The 15,042-nt window shown below is 44.6% G+C and overlaps 1 protein-coding gene across 1 annotated transcript in view; it reads left to right on the top strand.

Moving 5' to 3' along the window:
• cep63 (centrosomal protein 63) overlaps positions 1-15,042 on the top strand; it is a gene marked incomplete at both ends in the record, with an annotated part of 39,632 nt that overhangs the window by 19,455 nt on the left and 5,135 nt on the right. The gene's annotated exons all lie outside the window — the stretch shown is intronic.

Consider the following 15,042-nt stretch of genomic DNA (forward strand, 5'->3'; position numbering starts at 1 on the left):
ATTTTTTTTACAATCCGGTTCATGTGATCATCAAATATCCGAGATGGAATGTATCTGATGTTTCTGATGTTTCTGATGATAGCTGCATCGCCTTGTGTCCCAGCTTGTTGACATCCATCGCCCAGACTCATCATAGTGGGTGGGGCCTCCTTATTCCTCCTTATTCCTCTGGGTCAGGGCTGGTGGTGTTCCTGCATGCCTTCCAGTATGACAGAGTCTGACAGAGTAGTCACTAGAGAGAGAGAGAGGGATAGTTTAGAGGGCCAGTAAACTGCAGCGATCCTCTCTGTGTGGGCTGTGACTGAGAGCATTCACCCAGTCCTATCTACATCTACACAGGGAGGGTTGCTCAATAGCCCCCCCCCCCCCCGCCCTAACCCCCCCAGCCAAAGTCCCATCCAGCATCGGTTGTCTAACAAAGTTTCTCTGTAGAAATGTGAGCGCTGTGCCAACGCTGTCATGGCCTCTCCATCCCGCCTCTCGTTCATCATGAGAAAGCGTATGGAATGTTAATATCATCCATGTGGGACGACGCGATGAACTTCAGAAATGCTAAACGTTCCAGGGGAAAAGACGTTGAGTATTTTTTTTACTGATGTCCTGAAGATACAGGACAGGAGACTGGGAGGGTGTGGGAATGTGAAATAAAGAAAGACAAAAAAATAATATTCTTAAATCCAATTTCTTGAGGAATGTGTTGTTGTGTGTTTTTTTTTTTTTCTGTCTGTCTTCCTTTTCTTCAGATTAGGGACTTCTTCTTCTTCTTCTTCTTCTTCTTCTTCTTCTTCTTTTTCTGGAAAGATGTTTTCGCTGGTCCCTCAGCAGTCCAGCGGTTTCTTAGATTGGTATTTGGTTACCAAGGTTACCGACACTGCGAGGCCCAACAAAACAGGGCCTAAGGAATTTGGCTGTTAGGCCGACGTGTCTCCGAGTCTCTGAGGAGAGAAGTGAGAAGAAGGTTTTGATTTGTGGAGATTCTTTTAGGGGGCCGTGAGGAGGGAGGGAAGGATAGCACGTCTGATTTAGGACCAGGGCAAGGAGGATGGGAGAGAGAGAGAGAGACGTAGGGAGTAGTCACATAACTCAGTCTTCTTCTACAGTTGTACAACAACACAACAACACAACAACACAACACTCGGTGAGTGATGGAGAGGTAAACAAGAATGGGATAGAAACGGACATGATGGCCTGTTTGTTTATCGATTGTTTTTGTAGTTCAGCTTCTCACTAGTGACTCTCACTCCCTCCACTCGCTCTGATCACCTAGTTAGAATCCTTTTAAGATACGGATCATGAGTCCTACTCCTGAAGATGTCCCTCCTGAGACATCTTCTGCCCCTCTGCACTGCGTCTCCTAAAGACACCCGCTTTCCCCTTTACTGTGTCCCTAAGAACGTCTATTGCCCCCTTGTAGTTTCTCTGTTCCTCCAGTATATATATATATATTTTTTAAATAAACTAGGTTTTAGAAGAAGGTGATAGGAGAAGGTTTTTCCTTCTATCAGTGGCCCCGGGCCTGAGCTGGATTACTCTTCCTGCTACGAATGGTGGACTGATGATTCACATACTTAGTATTCAAATGTATCGATTGTAAGTCGCTTTGGAATAAGGCGTCTGCTAAATGCGAAAAATGTAAATGTAAATGTAAATGTAAATGTACTCCATCTAGAGGGTCATTCCTATACTCCTATACTCCTAATATATGGAGTGGTGAAGTTATGCTTTTAGTCTTAGTTTTTGCCCCCTGCCTGAAAACCACCAGCAGAGGGTGCAGTTATATACTCAAGCAAGGCATCATACCAGAGAGATGATTATTCTACCTAGGGCTGAGACAATGGAGAACCGTTGCCAGAGGTTAGCTTGTCCTCAATTAGCTCGTTGTGTCGAGGTTAGACGTTGGGTAATTGAATCAAGGTTTCACAAGTTGTCAGTTTTCAAGTTTTCCCCTGATTTATACTCAAATAAGTATCACACAACAGCATCAAAGCTCAAGACTCTGCTTTTCATTGGTTTGTTTAGTTGACATTTGAGAAATGACTAGTGGTCCCGACACTCATCGTAAGGAATGTTAAATAGTCTTGTACACTCATAAATCAACGAACATACCGTAGCCGTGTCTGAACTCTGCCTCATTGCTAAACTCCGCGGAGCTGCTAGTTTACTGACGTCATTTAGTCTTCGGAACATATTTTGCATTCTGTTGAGTACAGGGCGATTTGGACCAGGGAATAACACTATCTTCTGAACCGCCTGGTTTGGACACAGTGAGTTCTGAACCACCTGGTTTGGACACAGTGAGTTCTGAAGCAGCTCGTAGAGCAGCAGTCTGACCCGTAGTACCGCCAGACCAGAATGAGTGGAAGGCCTCCCTGCATTGGTGTGTGTGTGACTCTAACAGAGACATTGGTGTGTGTGTGACTCTAACAGAGACGCAGGCCTGTCTGCCAACAACAACACTGTGCTGCTATCTGTGTTCCAAGCAAACGCTCCGCCAACAACGCGTGTGGTGTTTCAACTGTGGAACACAGATGGAGATCGTGTGCAAACGGGTATGCCTCTTTTTAGTGGATCCAATCCCAGATAGACAGATGCATAGTGGGCACACACACACACATACAGCTACTCTGACTGGTCATCAGACAGATGCATAGTGGCACACACACTCACACGTACAGCTACTCTGTCTGGTCATCATGTACAGTGCTGATATTTAAGATGTTGAGGATGAGTTCAGTTTACTGAACACTGGATGAGGAACTATGGAATGATCATTTGTAGAATATAAATAGTCTGCTCGTCTTGAGAGAGGGGAGAAAGTGGATCTGAGGTATTTGGTGGAAGAAGAGCTGTGTGCTAATCTTCAACATCACAACAAGTCATGTGGAGAGAGTGAAGATAGATTATTTACATAAACGTGGAATTATCTCCCTGTTCCAAAACGTTCCACTCTAAAGGTCTTCTGATGACTCTGAACTATAGCAGAGTATAGCCTGGCTGAGAGGAGAGCATAGCAGAGTATAGGAGAGTATAGCCTGGCTGAGTATAGCAGAGTATAGGAGAGTATAGCCTGGCTGAGTATAGCAGAGTATAGGAGAGTATAGCCTGGCTGAGTATAGCAGAGTATAGTAGAGTATAGCCTGGCTGAGAGGAGAGTATAGCAGAGTATAGCAGAGTATAGCAGAGTATAGCCTGGCTGAGTATAGAAGAGTATAGCAGAGTATAGCCTGGCTGAGTATAGAAGAGTATAGCAGAGTATAGCAGAGTATAGCCTGGCTGAGAGGGTTAATGGTTGAGACGGGGTCTGGCTGAGAGGGTTAATGGTTGAGACGGGGTCTGGCTGAGAGGGTTAATGGTTGAGACGGGGTCTGGCCACAGAACCGCTGCAGACTGCCAGGGGAGTCCAGACCACGGGAAGGAATGACATCTCTGATGCTCCGAGGGATATCGGAATGTTTTAGCCCAAACATATAAACCATATGGTGGGTTTATATCCTAAACCAGGTGCTAGAGCTGCAATACACAATACTTTTTTTTCTTTTTCTGGCAAATATTTTTCACAGACCATATTTTTCTCGTTGACATTAATGGCCGTTGGTTTTATAGCAATTGTCATCTGTTTTTTACATATTTTATGATGCCAATCAATTGCATCCCATGTGTGCCTATGGCAGAGGGATATTTCTTTTAACCCAAATCCTAAATAAAAGCAGCTGTCTCTTTGTACAGTAGATTAGAGATTACAGTTATCAGCACTTATTTATGTTTTCACTGAGAGATGAGCCCCTACACACACATTTATTTTCGCCGTCATGGAATATGATTGCATGCCTTTTTTCGTCAAATGGCTGAAATTCCTTAAAACAAGATAAGAAGTGAAAGCGACTTTCCCACGATTGTTGCTTTGCTGGCCGGCCTGCGTGCGTGCGTGCGTGCGTGCGTGCAGCAGCATTCTTTATCTCACATTCCGTGGCGGGGCCCTCGGCGAGCATGCCTGTCGTGCCTCTTGTCTGTCCCTGTCCCACTTCCAGCTCCGACCCGGTCCGTCCCCTTGTTTGACGGGAATGTCTCATTGTTCACGAGTCTGAGAGGGCGTGGGGGGGTGGGGGGGGGGGGGTGAGGAGGGGAGCAGGCGGGGGTGGGGGTGGGGGGGGGGGGGTGCAAGTTGGCCGGACCGGCCTTGGAGCTTTGGAACTCCAGACACCCGCCACAGGATGCTTGGAATGCTGCAGAGACAGAGAGGGGCGCGGTCTTGTCAGCCTGTGCGTGTGCAGCGGGGGTCTCTCTGTGCACGGGTGGAACGCTGCCAGAGAGACAGAGAGAGAGGGGGGGGGAAAAGGACTCACTCCTCTAACACACGATGACCCATCGTGACCATACAGACGTGCTGATTGGTCACCACGGTTATAGTCAACCTGGTGTTTTAATAGGATGAGGGAAGAGGTCTGGTTGTCAGCTCCCATACTCTCTGTCTTGGTCGTCTGAGTCAGATTGGTGGTTGGGTTACACGGGCGTTAGATGAGATCATAGCCTAAGTAGGCTCTTATGCTGACCCCTGGTCCACTAATAGCAGACGTGAGGGTTAATAGTGGTATCTGGTTCTACACAGTGGGAACAGCCTAGGGTATACTTTAGTATGATGTGTAAAGGCCTATATGGGGACAGTTATATTGGCCCTTCTAAGTAATGTGAGACTAATGCGCAGTTGCATTGCATGCAAAAGTTATTAATGTATTTGGGTAGGGTAATCCATCTATAGATACTCTTCAAATAATCAACAGATTATCAATAAATGTTTCTGTTATTAATCGTCTGAACTTCGATACTGAAGGATGTTTTTATGCAACATTATACAACAGTTAGTTCCGACCAAGTAATTTGATTGGACAAGAGGCATTCCATGAGTGCTGATATACAGTATAACAGCACTGGGACTTTTAACTATATGTATCACTCCGAAATGACCGTTAATACAAAGTAGCTAGCCTGCAGATGTTTGTGTTCAGGTTACTAGGCAACAGTCCAGTTGCGGAACAAATTTTTCTTGACGGAGCCAAAATAACTGATTAAATAAACAAACAAATCATAATTTGGCCTGCGGCCTCGTACCTACGACCCAATCACAGCCGTGCTGATATTCAGTATAACAGCACTCTCTCTCGTGTGATATTGCATATAATTCAGCCCTAGAAAGTAGAGGATTTATTTCTCAGTTGAACTCTGATGTGTCCATTCGGAAAACGAGCCTTTGATGTTGTTGGGTACGACCTCTGCTATGTAAAAGCTCTCTACGTTGCCTTCCTCGTTCCCAGCTAATGAGGGCAGCCATGGAACCTTAATTAGTTCTGAGTTGCTGTGTCACCACAAGCATCCCAGGCTCACCACGCTCTCCATGCCTGGGTATTATCACCTCTTACGTAACAGAGAGCTGCAGTTGATAGTGACCTTTGTGCAGTGTTGTGTTTGGTGTTTCACGACTGCGGAGGGAGAGACAGGGTAATCCCTCCCTCTGCACCACTGTGGTCCTGTTTACGTTTCCTATTGTGAATTCTGAATAGAATGTTAGGTGGCAGATATGGTAACAATGACAAAGATGGTTGATGGTTGGTTGAATGTTTATTTTTGTAATCAGTCCATATTCATCCATATTTGCAAAACATGAAATTCGATTGGAAAAGTAGATAAGTCACGGAGACCAAACACAGATAACACATAACCCTAACCCTAACACATATTCTCATCATTGGAAGTAGGAGAGCTTGTCCAAAGCCCATCACTTGTCCACAGAGATCAGTGCAGTTGGTAAGAGGTCCTGACCCTACTGTACATGAGGCCAGTGGTACAGTAGTAAGTGGAGGAGCTCTCAGATCAGTTAAGGCTCCATTCACATGTGTATGAGAGGTGGGATGATACGGTTGTTGGGTGGCTGTGGCTCAGGAGGTAGAGCCGGCGTCTAATGATCGCAAGGTTGGCAGATCGGCGGTTCGAGTCGAGCCCCGGCTGGCCACATGTCGAAGTGTCCTTGGGCAAGACACTGAACCCCAAAATTGCTCCCAGTGAGCGGGCCGGCACCTTGCATGGTGTGTGAATGGGTGAATGAGAGGCCGTTGTAAAGCGCTTTGGATAAAGGCGCTATATAAGTGCAGTCCATTTACCATTTACCATATGGCCTGCCAATATACTGATGTACAACATGGGATACCTGCAGCTTTTGGTACTTAAACAATTGAGATAGTTGAGAAAACACAGTTATTCTAATCAGAAAGTTGGCAAGAGAGGTGGGTGTGCCGTATCTGAAAGAGCGATATAGAAGAACAATGTAAACATGTCAGTGGGATCTACTTTCCGCAGACATCCTGGGATTCAGTGAGGGATTGAGGGGGGGAGGAGTCAGTCCCCCGGTTTACATTCTTTCAGGGCCGTTGACGTAAACAGCTGTTCATTTTTTTGATTATTGAGTTCTTTCACCAGAAATATGTCTAAATAGACGCCCTTCCTCATTTACAGTTTAGGAAGAGGTGACATGTCACGCAGCTCTCACTGAAATATGGTGAATGTAGAGTATGATGTACTATGTAGCCTCAGAGAGAAGGAAAAACACATGACAAATGATTCACATCCAACCATGATTATATGATGTTGAAAACCAAAAGCATCAGATCTGAAATGATCTTTATTCATGATTGTCATAAGTTACACTGATGATTTTCAGATATTTACTGTCTTAAACGGCTGCCATTGTTCATCTCTGTTCCCCTCATGTCCATGGAGAAGTGAAAGGGCAGGATACGGTTAGGAAGGGGGACTTATTGTCCAGGGGAAACATGGTGGGAACCTGGTCGACTGTGTCTGTGTCATTATTCTTATTTGTCTGACTAATTTCCTACGATTTCCTAACTGGAATCTCGTTCCTCTGAGAGTACCTCTGCCCTCTAACCCTCTGACCAGTCACAAACACTCATACCCTCTGCCCAGTCACAAACAAAGCATCTCAGTGATTTCCCTTGTCCACTTTGGTCCTACTACTAACTGCCTTTCAAGAATGTTAATTATCCAGGTCATAAAATAGTCAGTGTTTGAGAAGATCAGAGGGAGAAGCGTCGTCACCTGTGGTGATCACTCTCCTGGGGTACTTACCGTGTGTCATAAATCAGCTGGATCTCGTGGTTGACTTTCAGACTATTTCATACGGCCAACTCGAAATTTCAAGTTGTTTCAAGTTACAGACTTCTATTGAAGTTGATAGTAAGCAGTTATAGTGTAACTTACTTTACTAAAGATATAGGTATTCATCGACTGTAGAATTAGCTTAGGGCGATGTCTGCAGCCTCACGTACATAGGTACATACTGTACCTGTCTCATCAATCTGAGTGAGGAAGTATCGGTAACCGAGATTAACCAACCGCAGTCCACAGGGAGAGACGGAGGAATGTTCGGCATCCGTTATGCAAGCATGATTGAAGGCCGAGGGTGTGAGTGACGTTTTATGATGGTTACTGGGCCGTTTACAAGCACTTTGCTAAATTTATGATGTATAGACGCAAAACTGTGTCTGCTAAGGGTACAGAACATTCTGGAGTGGCTCTTCTGTCTATAATAAACTCTCTCTCTCCAAAAAGCAATGAAGGTAATATCATAATAATAATAACTTTAATTACTATAGCGCCTTTCAAAAAACCCAAGGACGCTTTACAATTCTAAGGGAAATGATCAGACAGACAAAACAGAAAACAAACCAAGCAAAACTGAAACATTGACTAGGGGCCAAAGGCCTTGGCGATGTATTTCACATTCTCATTGTGCCTCATTGTGCTTTATCTTTCATAGGAAAACAATTAAATGAATGTGTTATTTGTGTGTGTGTTTGTTGCCATCGCTCTGCTTCAAGGAGCGAATGATGTATTTAACACATTCACGGTTTGTTTTGAATTGATAAACCTCACCTGTTGTTGTTTTTCTCCCAGCCTCCTATCAGAGCCGGGCCGAGCCGTGACTGACGGACGTGAGCGTGAGTGTCACTGTTAGGATTTAGGATTTCTTTATCTCCCCTTCTCCTCTGTCTCGGGAACCTGGGCTGTTGATGTCATCAGCCGCTTCATCGGCTGCCTTACGACGCGTTATCAGTGGCCTGCAGGTCCCCCCCCAACACACACACACATGCTGCTTTTCCATGGGAGAGGGGAGGGAGGGAGGGAGGCTGGGTTTGTATCACAACATTAGTGTTTCCTGACCTTTATCTGCCGTGGCCAGGGGGGGATTTCCTCATGACCCCTTCTCCTGCTCCCTATTCTCTCTACCCCCAGTCTGTCCTCTGGTGGGGGGGTAAATCTGTCCTCTAGTGTGTGTGTGTGTGGGGGGGGGGTCACCCCAGCATTCCCAGGGCTTGTCATGAGGTGTTTGTTCAGTCAGTCCGAGCTCTCTGCCGTGGTTGAGACGGAGGCCTGTCCTGTTTAATGACTTTAAACAGATCTTCTTGGTGATGAACACAGATAAAATAATGATTTTTCATGCCCCTTACAAAAATAAACATAGAGGGTTTTCCATATCTTGACATCTTGCCTCTGTTTGTGGACAATGACACTTCTCTATCTGGGTGTAAGAGGTTTGACGTCTTGCCTTTCGTTCTGGTTTTAAAAGCTGGTTTGTAACTTGCTCTGTATGATTCCCACGTTGATATAAATGGAACGGTTGGATGTCAGACTTAAGACCTAGCGGAACCTGGCCTCTCTTGTCACGTCTGCCTCCCTGCCTCATGGTGGTGGTATGGAATGCTGGTCATGTAAAGACTCTGTTGATGACAAACATACACCGCCTTCCCTGGAGCTGCTCCCAGTCTCACTCAGTAAACAACACGGATGGCTGTCCCCAGTCACGTGTCTGTCTGTCTGTCTGTGTCTGTCTGTCTGTCCCCAGTCACGTTGAGGTCTGTCTGTCTGTCTGTCTGTCTGTCCCCAGTCACGTTGAGGTCTGTCTGTCTGTCTGTCTGTCTGTCTGTCCTCAGTCACGTTGAGGTCTGTCTGTCTGTCCCCAGTCACGTTGAGGTCTGTCTGTCTGTCTGTCTGTGTCTGTCCCCAGTCACGTTGAGCTCTGTCTGTCTGTCTGGCTGTCCCCAGTCACGTTGAGGTCTGTCTGTGTCTGTCTGTCTGTGTCTGTGTCTGTGTCTGTGTCTGTGTCTGTGTCTGTCTGTCTGTGTCTGTCTGTCTGTCTGTGTCTGTCTCTGTCTGTGTCTATCTGTGTGTCTGTCTGTGTCTGTCTGTGTGTCTGTCTGTGTCTGTCAGTCAGTCAGTCTGTGTCTGTCTGTCTGTCTGTCTCTCTGTCTGTCTGTCTGTCTGTCTGTCTATCTATCTGTGTCTGTCTGTGTCTGTCTGTCTGTGTGTCTGTGATCCTTTGATCGTTGCGTATAAGGTTAAGCTACGGTAATTTGTATTTGTTTCGCTTGTCATTGTTGTTGAGACCACAAAGGACTTTATAGACTCCACTGACATGTGTCTATGAAGTCATGGCAGCCAAACAATTTGCACATTGAAAACAGTTGTTCAGTGATAAGGCTTTCGTGGGAGAGTATCTCAGATATTTGTGTGGAAAGGAATGAAGATATTCTGGTTTTTGCCAAGGGGAAGTCATGGGGAGGGGGGGAGGGGGAGGGGGGTGGGGAGTTTCAGTGTCTGTCTGATGTGCATGCAGACTGCCGAAAACGTGTAAGCACATTATGTCTCAGCGTACATCGGCTCACAGTTGGAGAACTAATGGGGTTAGACTAGACTAGTTCCCCTTTTTGATCTCTGTCACGAGAGTTTAGTACATGGTTCTTGGGGACCAGGTATGTCTGGTGAAACTGTGGAGGAAATACCAGCCTCAGGTGACTGGAGGAGATGTTGTCAAAGCCAACACCCCCACCCCCCACACCCCTCCTCAGATTTCTTTGTAGTATCAGCTTCAGCGGTTTAGGATAGCCCGTGGGTACAACAGCCAACTTCCCCCTGCCTTTGCCTTGTCAGGTGGTAATTACTATCTATGATGTTGGTATGACTTGTGTCTGTGTAGATTAGGAAATAATAACACTGTTGTTGTGTCTTTTTACCATCACAATTCAATCTTAGTGTTTGTTTGTTTGTGTTGTCTTATGGGTTAATTTCAGTGGTTGTTGAATTTGTATTTTATTTATATACATATATACTGTAGTTCTAATTATAATCCATTGTGCTTGTGTTGAGTATTTGTATAGTAATGCATATTTGCATTACCTTACAAATACCCAACATATAGATAGATAGATAGATACATACATAGATAGATAGATAGATAGATACATACATACATAGATAGATAGATAGATACATAGTTAGATAGATAGATAGATCTAGGTTGTGCTCTTTATGTATGTGTGGCCTGCACAGCTCGCTCCATACACCTCTCTATGTATGTATGGTCTCCACACACCTCTCTATGTATGTATGGTCTCCCTACACCTCTCTGGAAAATGGCAGGAATTGGCCTCAGAAATCCAAAGGAACATCCGTAATTTCAGAAAGGCCCGTCGTCCGCATTCCTTTGCAGTTGACTGAGCCCAGTCTCCCCAGAGCACCTCCTATCAGGAAGTGCCGCACAATGGGAGCAAATTGCCAGAAACACGTAGTCAGACAATCAGGGGACAGAGGTGGGGGGCAGACAGGAGGGGAAACTGTGTCAATCCCAAAGCTTTTCACAAACCGCTCGGTCTAACGACATACCGCTCCACAGCAGCGGATGGGGGTGTCAGGGGGGGTTACACGAATGGCTAAAAAGCTTTTCAACTGACTGACTCCACGGTCATAACCAACCACAGATGATCCTGTATCAAACAAATCACCTGGGTGGGTTTTTTATTATTATTTCAACCAGGAAGGATATAGACCTATCTAATGCTTTACACTTGGTACATCACAATCATCACTTTTGGCTCTTTTGGGGAATGTCGTACAGGCTTGGGGACATCGTGGGAAAGGGTGTTAACAGCACATTGGTTATATAAATCCTGGCTGATGTTTATGATCACTCCAAAGTTTGTCCTTCTCTGAGTCATTTCAGTCGACATATTTGTGTCCATGCCAGGGATCCCCTGTCCAGAACACACAGCAACATTCGTTTGTCAGGGAGATCTTGTTGGACTCCAAGAGCTCAACGCCACAGAAACAGCCCGCTTTCATTAGTTTGGTTTCACAGTCATTGTTCATAGAGTCTTGTCTTGTTACTATCAGAAATAATCTCCTCGTTCCATCTCACATGATTTGATTGTTAATGATTTTGATTGTTGTAGTAATCAGTTTAATGTTTCTGGCTCTTATACAGTGAGATGAGGGGGAGTTATAATTGTGGTTCTGGAGAATTGGGTTTTCTGCTTTGTGACTGCGTCTAATTAAATCAAATCAAAACCCAGTGGTTGAACAGTATCTAGTATCTAATCTTGATCCTGTTAGAAAAATTACTTGAAATTACAATATCATGTTCAACCCGGTGCCGTGGGCTTTGCTCTTTGCTCTTTATCTTGGTTTTAATTGTGACTTTCTGGACAGAACGTTGAACTGCTAATAGTTCTTATGACCTCCAAGTAGAGATCCTGCAAGGAAGTCAGTCCGACCACACCTAGTATTTACACGGAAATAAATCAAGCTGGAACCCCAAAAATGCCAATTCGCTTCCTTTTTTTGTCTGTATGGCAGTGAAATCCCTTATTTTATCACCTCGAGGATGACAAAAAGCTATCATATGGTGCCGCGAATAGGTCTAAAATGCTATTCAAGGTCTAAAAAAAGGTCTTAAATTTGACTTGTTGAAACTTGTAGGAACCCTGTGTATTCATCTTGCCACCCCACCATTGTTGTTATGTTCCTGCTGCTTACTACTATTGCTACCATATGTTATTGTTTTATTATTACCATATTGCACCATCTACGGTTGTGTTCTGTGTATATGACAAATAAACCTTTATCGGATATCAAGAAAGCCATTTATTGTGCCATGAAGCACAGCAGGCTATTCAGACACAGCTGCTAGCCTAGTGACTGTATGCCAGAGAGAGCTACCACCACTACCATGAACACACTGTCTCAGCCTCAGTAACGTCCACAGACGAAGCGCTTCCTAGCAGGTGTTAGATGTGTTGTGGCTTTTGGAAGTGATTTTTCTTTTCTCCAAAATGTATCGCTGCTATTCCATTATTCCTTCTAGCAGAAATATATAGTTTCCGCCGCCGCTGTCTCCCAAGAACACTGTTGTTGTATGTCCACGTTGCTGGTGGTTTGGGCGGTTTTACAGTTCACCCACTGTAACAGCAACATTTTGCTCTGTAAACTTGGAAATGTTATTGCTCTCTAAAAATCCACAGACGATGTATGTGATTTGCTCACTCTGTGTTCTTTAAAACTCAACAGAATAAATGTTTAAATGTATTTTTCGGTCGCCGTCCCCTCTCCCCCCTTATGAATTTAACCCCCAGAGTCCCAGTAACTTGGGAGGGAGGTATTTGCGCCCCCCCCCCACGCCAGCGCTCCACCACCTGCCTTCTGTGTAAGGCTGTGTCTGCGTTGTCACTAGGCTGCGAGCAGAGAGGCATCCATCTCATTTCAATGGCTGATGAGCCGATCTGGAGCACCAGTCAGCAGGGCCCGGGGAGACGTCTCTATCAGCCCTGGAAGTGATGGCTTATCCACCCAGCCATCTGCTGCGGGTGCACAGTGCCGGGTCTGTGCATAGAAGGTGCTAGAAGAAGGGTTTTCCTTCTATCAATGGTCCCGGGCCTGATATGAGCTGCATTACTCTTCCTGCTACGACTGGTGGATTGATGATTCACTTGCTTAGTCAAATGTATCGATTGTTTGTAAGTCGCTTTGGAATAAGGCGTCTGCTAAACGCCAAACATGTCAATGTAAATGGGTCAGGATAGAGGCAGACAGGAGAGTTTCTATATGCATGTGTAACATGCAGTTGTGTGTCACATAAATCGTATCCTCATTCAATACAGAACACATTTGAGAACATGTAAAAATGGTAAGCTGAATTATCCTGATCAAAAATGCCGGCAACTTCTTTCTCATAAAACTCGCCTGTACAGCCAAAGTTTGTCCAGAAAACTGTATATTGACTGCAGCTGATAGTGGTAGGGTCTGTCGTTAGCATAATGACTTTTGTTTGGAATGCAGACTGGAGAGAGAGAGAGAGAGAGAGAGAGAGAGAGAGAGAGAGAGAGAGAGAGAGAGAGAGAGAGAGAGAGAGAGAGAGAGAGAGAGAGAGAGAGAGAGAGAGAGAGAGAGAGAGAGAGAGAGAGAGAGAGAGAGAGAGAGAGAGAGAGAGAGAGAGAGAGAGAGAGAGAGAGAGAGAGAGAGAGAGAGAGAGAGAGAGAGAGAGAGAGAGAGAGAGAGAGAGAGAGAGAGAGAGAGAGAGAGAGAGAGAGAGAGAGAGAGAGAGAGAGAGAGAGAGAGAGAGAGAGAGAGAGAGAGAAAAGAAACGTTCAGCTGCACTGGCCCCTCTTGTAGAACAGGTGGTGAGACACAATGAGTGCACAGAGCAGAAGCGGGGGTTACATACTTCTCTATCTCACCACAGTAGAAAAACATTTAAACTGTAACAACCCTACTTTTAAATGGCGTGCGTGTGTGTATGTACTTGTGTTGTTGGTCTATTTGTTAAGGGTGTGTGGTGGAGCAGTTGTAAAGCTTTCTCTGCAGATGAACCATGGTGAGGACTGACAGGTGCATCTGCCACTGAAGCCCAAGGGCAGCAGATATGCCTTTGTTTACCCAAAACACTGCCCTCCTGGCCCGCAGCACTCAATCTGATACTGAATAGAAAGAATGTAGTATTTGTTTTACCAAAAACCTTCCAGATAATAAATCGTTCACATCATAAATTGATTTTTATACTGTTGCTTTAAATCCACAGTACTTGGCTGAAGGTGGAATAGAAGTATTCTTTAGTTCTCAGGGAAGCTGACCTATTTTAGAGATGTAGATGTCTATGTATGTAAATGTCCCTAAACTACTTAAATGGAAAAGCTTACACTGACACTGAGATCTCTGACGAATGCTAAACAAAAGCAAATTCCTCTAAATGTTGCATTTGGAAATATTTTTGTGCCACTTACGTTTCCACAACATTGTTTCAGATTAGGTTAAACAAAACAGACCAAGTGGCTAAAACAAAGGGTTGGAATCTAGCTCGATCACAAAAGAAGAATGATGTTTTAGGTACAAACAAAAACTGTTTATTTTCCTGAAATGGCGAAATTGGGCTTGGTACCTTTAAATAGTTTTCTGCAACACTGACATCAAGGAATGTTTGACCCTCAGCTGCCAGTGAAAGGGTAAGCACTGACTCAACCAACTTTCCCCGTCCAAACTTTCACATTATTCCATTGTTGATATGATAACAAAATAACATAGAGGTAGATTCAGTTTCTAACTGTATATGTTTTAGCTATTTCTACTGAATGAATGAATGAATGGTCTTTATTGTCATTAATACAGTACAGGTACCATACAACGAAATTTAGGAGGGGGGGCTCCCCTGGTGCTTGGAAAAAAGACTTAAAACAAGAAGGGAAAAGAGCTGGTTTACATAAATAAAGGCTATGTACACTATCCACTATACTATACTACTATACTATACAATAAAACACTGTGCTGTACTCTATGCTATGCTATAAATATCCTAACTTTTCCTATATCTGAACCTTGTGTACACAAGGGTTGTCATATTGCACATAGTGTTATTGCACATTCATTTAAAGTGTCGCAGTTTGCAGGTTTGAAATGTTCACAGTTGTATTTCAATATTGCACTTATGTTTACAATCTAGTAGCTGCCATCAAATTGTCTAGATTGTCCAGGGCCTAGAACCTAGGTCTTTGCTGTGTTCAGGGCCTGAATGGCCCTGGGGTAGAAGCTGAGCTTCAGTCTATTTTGTCCGTGCGAACATGGTCCTGAACCGCCTGTCCGAGGGCAGCCGAGCAAAGTGTTCGTTCCCACTAACGTTCGTACTCTAAACACTTTTAACAACATATATCCCGT

The sequence above is a fragment of the Nansenia antarctica genome (assembly GCF_963989245.1).
Source record: "Nansenia antarctica genome assembly, chromosome: 7".
NCBI classification, from domain to species: domain Eukaryota; kingdom Metazoa; phylum Chordata; class Actinopteri; order Argentiniformes; family Microstomatidae; genus Nansenia; species Nansenia antarctica.